The 6,949-nt window shown below is 39.3% G+C and overlaps 1 protein-coding gene across 4 annotated transcripts in view; it reads left to right on the top strand.

Moving 5' to 3' along the window:
- The first annotated feature begins 3,207 nt into the window (after positions 1 to 3,207).
- LOC135115896 (ankyrin repeat and IBR domain-containing protein 1-like) overlaps positions 3,208 to 6,949 on the top strand; it is a 41,890-nt gene continuing 38,148 nt past the window's right edge. For 2 of the 4 annotated variants that reach the window (XM_064033008.1, XM_064033006.1), the window contains exon 1: positions 3,210 to 4,034. The gene's annotated coding sequence lies outside the window, so the exon portion shown is untranslated. Of the gene's footprint in view, positions 4,035 to 6,949 lie in introns of all 4 variants that reach the window. The other 2 variants (XR_010276092.1, XM_064033009.1) reach the window with 2 other exon arrangements.

The following is a 6,949-nucleotide window of genomic DNA, read 5'->3' as shown; positions in this document are numbered from 1 at the left end:
CGCGACACACTGACTGATTAACTTGTCAGGCAGCAATTCAGCGTTGCCAGATTGTTTTGGCCATATTATCGTACTACACGGGTTGAAATTATTTTACTTCTGGTAAAATTATCGTACATATGTAATTATTCCAAATATTATGCAAAACTGCCACTTTCCAAATACAGCAGAATTTAGTTTATATATATATATATATATATATATATATATATATATATATATATATATATATATATATATATATATATATATATATATATATATATATACAGAGAGAGAGAGAGAGAGAGAGAGAGAGAGAGAGAGAGAGAGAGAGAGAGAGAGAGAGAGAGAGAGAGAGAGGTGTGTGTGTGTGTGTGTGTGTAATGAAAAAAACAACAATGCCCTTAACAAACAAAACACTTTCCTAAATACATATCATTAATAATTGGAGAAAAACTACAGGACACTTCGTTAAGTTGTTTACTTACTATGTAGGAAATTACTGGTCTTGTTCTTCTATATATACATCCGGCACGTTGTCAGCAGCCCCGGCACTCTCTTTATTGGAGGAATATAGCATGTTTTATAGTTTTATAATATAGCGTGTTTTCCCAGAACGAGCGCCAGAAACGAGACGAGGCGCTTGGCGGTGGAGAGAAGAGGCACCTGTGTTGTGTTTACCTCCGAAAGGGCCATCCTGGCTGCGGCGTCGGCGACCTCGTTACCGCGAACACCTAAGTGGGAGGGAACCCACTGAAGGGTCATCTCCCAGCTCCAGGCGGCGTGGTCAGGGAGGGTTTGCTGTATGCAGTAGACAAAGATCGTCGACGTTGGGTGGCGGGAGAGTGGATGGATGGATGAGAAGAAGTCTGTGTAGACTGCTGCCTTGCCTATGGGGTGGAAGGTGCGGAGGTGTGACGGGCCAGCTATATGACGTACGTACAGCTCCGCTGTCATTACGTCCGTCTCCGGTGGAAGTCTCGCCATGTCCTGCAGGTGGAGGTAGTGGTGCTGAATATGACTGCTGATGTGACTGATGGATGAGGGTGGAGGACTTCCAGCGGGCAGGGAAGTTTCCATGTGACCAACTGGTGTTGCAGAGCTGCAGGAGGGTATCTTTTAAGGGGAATGGCATGTGGGTGAAGAATTCATGTGGGATGGGGTCGGGCCCTGGTGACTTGCCCAGTGCTGTGGCCAGTTTGTGTAGAGTGAAGGGCTGTGTCAGCTCTCGGACCCCGGAAGACATGACTGCAGCAGTGATGACTGGTGTGAGGTCTGGAGGCAGGTGGAAGGTGGGAGAATGACCAATTTTCAGGTGGTAGTAGCTGGCCAGGACTTCTGCCTTCTGGTGGTCATCAAGTTGTCCTTTGAACTTTGGAGAGGGATGCGGGGCATGTCTGGGTCCCTTCCATGGTATGGATGAAGTCCCATGTCCTTTGGATGGAAGAGAAGGAAAGGGAAGAATGATGGGAATCCCATGCCTTCCTTTTAACATGGGTAGCATCGATGGTATACTGTGCCAACTTTTAGGGTAGGAGTCCAGTGCCATCTTTTCCAAGCTCTTTGGCAATTCTGCACTGGCAGGGCACACTCATTGGTCCATTGCAGCTTGCTGGGCTGGTGGGAGCTGTGATGAGTAGTGAAGCAGCAGGCTGTCTTGCCAGCGGTCTCCAGGATCTGGGCAAGAGATTCTGCAGCCTCTTCCAGGGATAGAGTGGAGAGGTCTGGTCTCAAGAGACACAAGAGGACATGGTATGAAATTAAAGAAGACAGCATGTATAAGAGACATCAAGAAATATAGTTGCCCAAATAGAAGCATATAAATATGGAATAATTAAGATAAAACCGGTTCAAGAAAGGAATATTCATGAATTTAAAGCTAAGCTGGACGATTATAGATGTGGAGACAGGACACATGAGCATAGCTCTTTTCCTGTAAAACACAGCTAGGTAAATACCACCAGGCAGTGGTGGCAGAGACAGCAGTGCTAGACCATCCCTTCTGGCAAGCTCTTTTGCTGGGGCTGAGTGAGAGCACAGCTTCAGTACCTCACCACACAACAATTACAGTAAAACCCTTATAACTTAGCATGATACAGGCTTCAGCCTTGCTGAGTTATTCAACTTTTTGAGTTATTCAAATCCTCCATTTCCCTTCCCCTCATCTGTATAAACAGTCAAAATTTTGAAAACACTGCACTACACAGCAGCAGTAAATGTTTAAAACAACATTTACCAATGAAGGGGCTTCTGTGGTTATGTAGTTCAAGGGAACATGACTAATTATCACAATTCACTGGAGTTATGAGAAAATAATGTTAGTTAATACAAGAAATTTCAACCCTTTTTTTTTTTTTTTAATATTTTGTTTCATGTGAGCTATATATAGAAATACCTTAGGCCCAATAGTGTTGTATTTGCTGACCTTATAATCTGGTGTGAGAAAATGACAGATAACTAATATATAATTGAAATCTGGTGAGTGAGGTGTGTCCTCCACCCTACACTCAGTGAATACCAGAAGTGGTGAAAAATAACTTGTCATGGTTTTACTAGCTATGTATGAATTGTTGATGAGATCATGTTATAATAAACTGTAATATATATATATATATATATATATATATATATATATATATATATATATATATATATATATATATATATATATATATATATATATATATATATATGGAGTATGCTTCACATGTTTTGGAGGAGTTCCACTCATACTGCTATTTTAGATAGGATGGGATCAAAAGCTTTTTGTCTTATCAACTCTGACTGACTGCCTTCAGCTTCTCTCTCCCTGCTGCAGTGTTGCATCTCTTGCTATCTTCTCCCACTATTTTCACGTTAACCAGATCTAACCTGATGTAACCTAACCTGACCTACCCTAACCCAACCTGACCTAACATAACCTACAGACATCGCCTAAAAAAAAAAAATCCCTATAACACGGAAGCTATTAATTTATGGCGAAAACTTCGATAAAGTAAGTTTCTCAGTATCATAAAGATAATAGAAAACAATACTCCTAAATGTGTAGAGCGTTATGGTCCTTCTAAAATAATACCTAAAGAAATAAATTGGTATTATTGTTTTAATTATGATCAATTTAGTTTGAGAGGGATTGAAAATAATGAAGAAGGTTCAGTAAATGTGCAATGGTAATAATGATGCCATGTCAGTTACTCACCTGGCCCTTCACCCCGTGGTGGGTTATGGTGTGGTGTACCTCACACCTCAGCTGTCATCTGTCATTCCAGTCATCTATATCAAAAACCGCGCTCCTTTTTTGTAGCAAGAAATCTGAATTCAGTAACTATACTTGATCCTTTTAACGGAGATGGAATATTTCAGAATGACACATGTGATGCTCTTTTATTTAAAATCCCGCGTCGTCTGCTGTCAGGAAGCTGCCATTGAGAGATCTATTGATTACGACTGTCAGGGTGTTGTTGTTCGTGTTGCTTTGCCCCTGTGTGTCTTTCCATGGAAGGGTAGAGGGCTGGGCGGCGAGCGGCAGGCGGTGGCTTGGGGCGGAGTGAGAGGCGCGGCGCGGCACCAACATGCAAAACTAGCCAGGGGGACACCAGACGCGCGGCATTGTGTTGGCCAAGCCGTGGCAGGCGCCCCCCCCCCCGTGTGTGCGTGCGTGTGTGTGTGTGTGTTGCTCTGTGTACGTTTTTCACTATTCAAATATGGAAAGAAGTGTCTGTACTCCCTGCGTGTGGTGTGTGAGCCGAGGCACTGCGGCAGTGGTGTAGCCCCCTGTGTGCTGGCGGCCCGCGCGCAGCTGTGGCTTACTTGGTGTACCTGCTTTACCTGATTTACTAGGCTCACCTGGGCAACTCACTTGGCACGTTTAAATATGAGTGCTGACCAAGCGGGAACAACAGACTACTGGAGCCACAGGACGATTGGCGTCACTCACCATTGACATGATTTATTTCTGTGCATTTTTTCTCCTTTTGCTCGGTGATAACACTCATAATATTAATTATATCAAGGACCATCGGTGATGACGGTCAGCGCCACAAACTGCATAGGTAAGTTTGTAATGTTTGAACCATTGATATGACCATTAAGGGGGAAAAAATGTGTAATCTTGACAATATTATGCTTTATAAAGGATGCCATATTTCTCAAGCTTCAACTGCCTCACGTAGTCTCGTGACTGGCATGTATAGGCTGCTTACTGCCATATAGTTTGCTATCTGGCTTTTGTAATCTCCTGTATGATATGTGCAATATCCAAGTTAGCTTGTGCAGTTTCTTAATGGCTGATACTATTAAGGAGACTTTCAAACTAAATCCAGTACCATATCTATTCATCTGTCTGTCTGTAATTATATTTATATCAATCTATAGGTAGTCTGAAGAGCTGTCACTTGTGTCTTGTGTAGCTGATGTTCAGATGAGACAAGTTTGGGATAGCTGATATTTTTTTCCTGGTGTGTCACTACCTGGAGTTTTTATCTGGTGGGCTTCCCAAACCCCAGTCAACCCAAGATGGGGTTCACTGAAGCCTCACACTGCTAATGCGTCAGGGCAAGTTATTAATAATGTACAAAAACAAATAAAGCACTATGCTATGATGCACTGGAAAGTGCTTCATAGCAGCAAAGAGTGACATGAGTATCCAGTAAGACATGGTGAGGGGGGTGAGAACAAAATTATGGATGCAAGTTGCTGGATTAGTAATAATCATATAGCAGATCCCCAAGGTTACAAGACAAAGCTTATTTAAATGATGCCAAAATCATGACAGATAAAGTGGGGTTGGGTAAGGCATTCCAAATTGATATGCATCTTAAACTGAAAAATTGTTTGTGTATTTTGAGATAGGGCCATATGTGGGCAATTTTTAGGCCTGGATAATGTGAATGAGAGAAGAGAATTTCAGGGGATAAGGGAGGAAAGACAATGAAAAATTTTCATTGTCTTTCAATTTCATTTCAATAATAAATGAAGTTATGTCTCAGTAGTCTTCCCTTAACAGAGAATAATTTTAAAGTCTTACGTCTCATAGTATATTATAGTTTTAGTTTTTGAGTCCAAAAATTTTCATACTCCATCTGCATTAAACTGATTCTAACAGTTGTAAGTCAATGTAATCTATGTTCCAAAAAAAGAAGATGCATATTCCAGTAGTGGACGAATATGGGACACATATGAGGGGGCAATAAAAGAAGCCTCTCAGTTTATTGTACCTTTGAGAATACTACAAGACAGTCCCCCTGCCTTGTTTACAATATTGGCAATATGCTGGTGGAATTTAAGAGAAGTGTCAGTCAGTACTCCTAAATCAGATACAAAATCCTTAATAGGGATTGGAGAATCGTTTAAGTAGTACTTATCAGTGTGATCATGATGGCCCAAGGTATTGGCCTTCTAGTAAAACATAACAAAATACATTTATCTATATTCATGTTTAAACCCCAGGATTTGGCAACATGGACAAAGGTATTTATATCAGTTTGGCATGCATTAAGATCATTACAAATATTATGATTTGAATCATATCTGATGTTGACATATAATATCAATTTATCAGCAAAAATCTTTGTTGGAGATTGAATGTTGTATGTCAAGTAATTTATATAAAGTAGAAAAACTAGATCTCCTAGAACAGAGCCCTGATGAATTTCATTTTCATCATTTCTGGAAAAGCTGTGATGGTGATTAACTGTAACACTTATCTTCTGATTATACAAAAAAATCTTTTATCCAAACTAAAAGCTTACCCCTGATACCCAATGTATGCAATTTAGAAATTAATATTTCATGGCAGACAACATCAAAAGCTTTGCAGAAATCAAAGATAATTAAATCTACATTATAACCCATGTCTAGCCATTGTTTTATTTTATGTTAGAACTAATTGGTCCTCAGTGGAGTGGCCTTGTCTGAAAACCAGATTGATTGTAAGTAGTATTGTTCGTTTCAGTATAGTCATAGGCAAATTTGGGGATAATGTGTTCCATAGTCTTTACACAAGTAGATGTTAGTGAAATTGGTCTATAGTTAAGTAGATCATAATGGAAACCTTTTTTTTTTTATAAGTAGGAGTTAGTAAAGATTTCTTCCAAATTACAGGAAGAGAACCTGAAATATAAAAAGAACAAAAAATTAGTAAAGGAATATAAGACAACATAAATACACATGATTTAAGGAAAAGTGGATGTATTCCAACAGGTCCCATGGAGCATGAACTGTTAAGTTGGTTGATAGCTGAAATAACATCATTGATAGAAATGTCAAGATCAGAGATAATAGTATCAGATACTTGGTGAGGAGAGGGAGAATCAGGATTCACCACTCATCATTTCATACATCTATCTATTTATAACCCCAGAAACCAACACTAGTACATGAGCATCACCTAAAGAGCTGTCACTTGTGTGTTGGGTGACTGATGTTCAGGTGAGACAGTCTAGGATGGGTGACATTGGTTTCCAGGTATGTCACCACTTGGAGTACATGTGCAAGTGGTTTTACAAGATTCCAGTTTGCTGCTGAGTGGTTTTGCTATCGGAAAAATTTTTTTGTCAATATGTATTTTAGTTTTGTCATTTTAAACCAGTAATACCATTATCCAGTAAATATCCATAAAAGATACAACAATATCATACTACCAAAGGAAATTGAAGGATATGAGTATTTACTGCCATGTAATAATAACTCAGCCTCAGGAACTGTCAGCAGTAATATTCACCATACAACAACAGCTTTATTTCTTTGACTCTTACCTGAACAGATACTAAGAAGAGAGAAGAAGAAAATGAAGAGAAAAAAACTGCAGTTTTATTCAGTATTAGATCACATTCACCATACTTAAGATTCAATGAAAAGCATATATATATATATATATATATATATATATATATATATATATATATATATATATATATATATATATATATATATATATATATACACACACACACACACACACACTTAC

This window comes from Scylla paramamosain, chromosome 30, assembly GCF_035594125.1.
Source record: "Scylla paramamosain isolate STU-SP2022 chromosome 30, ASM3559412v1, whole genome shotgun sequence".
In the NCBI taxonomy this organism is placed as follows: domain Eukaryota; kingdom Metazoa; phylum Arthropoda; class Malacostraca; order Decapoda; family Portunidae; genus Scylla; species Scylla paramamosain.
The sequence above is the reverse complement of the archived record's forward strand: the minus strand, read 5'-3'. Positions and strand labels throughout refer to the sequence as shown.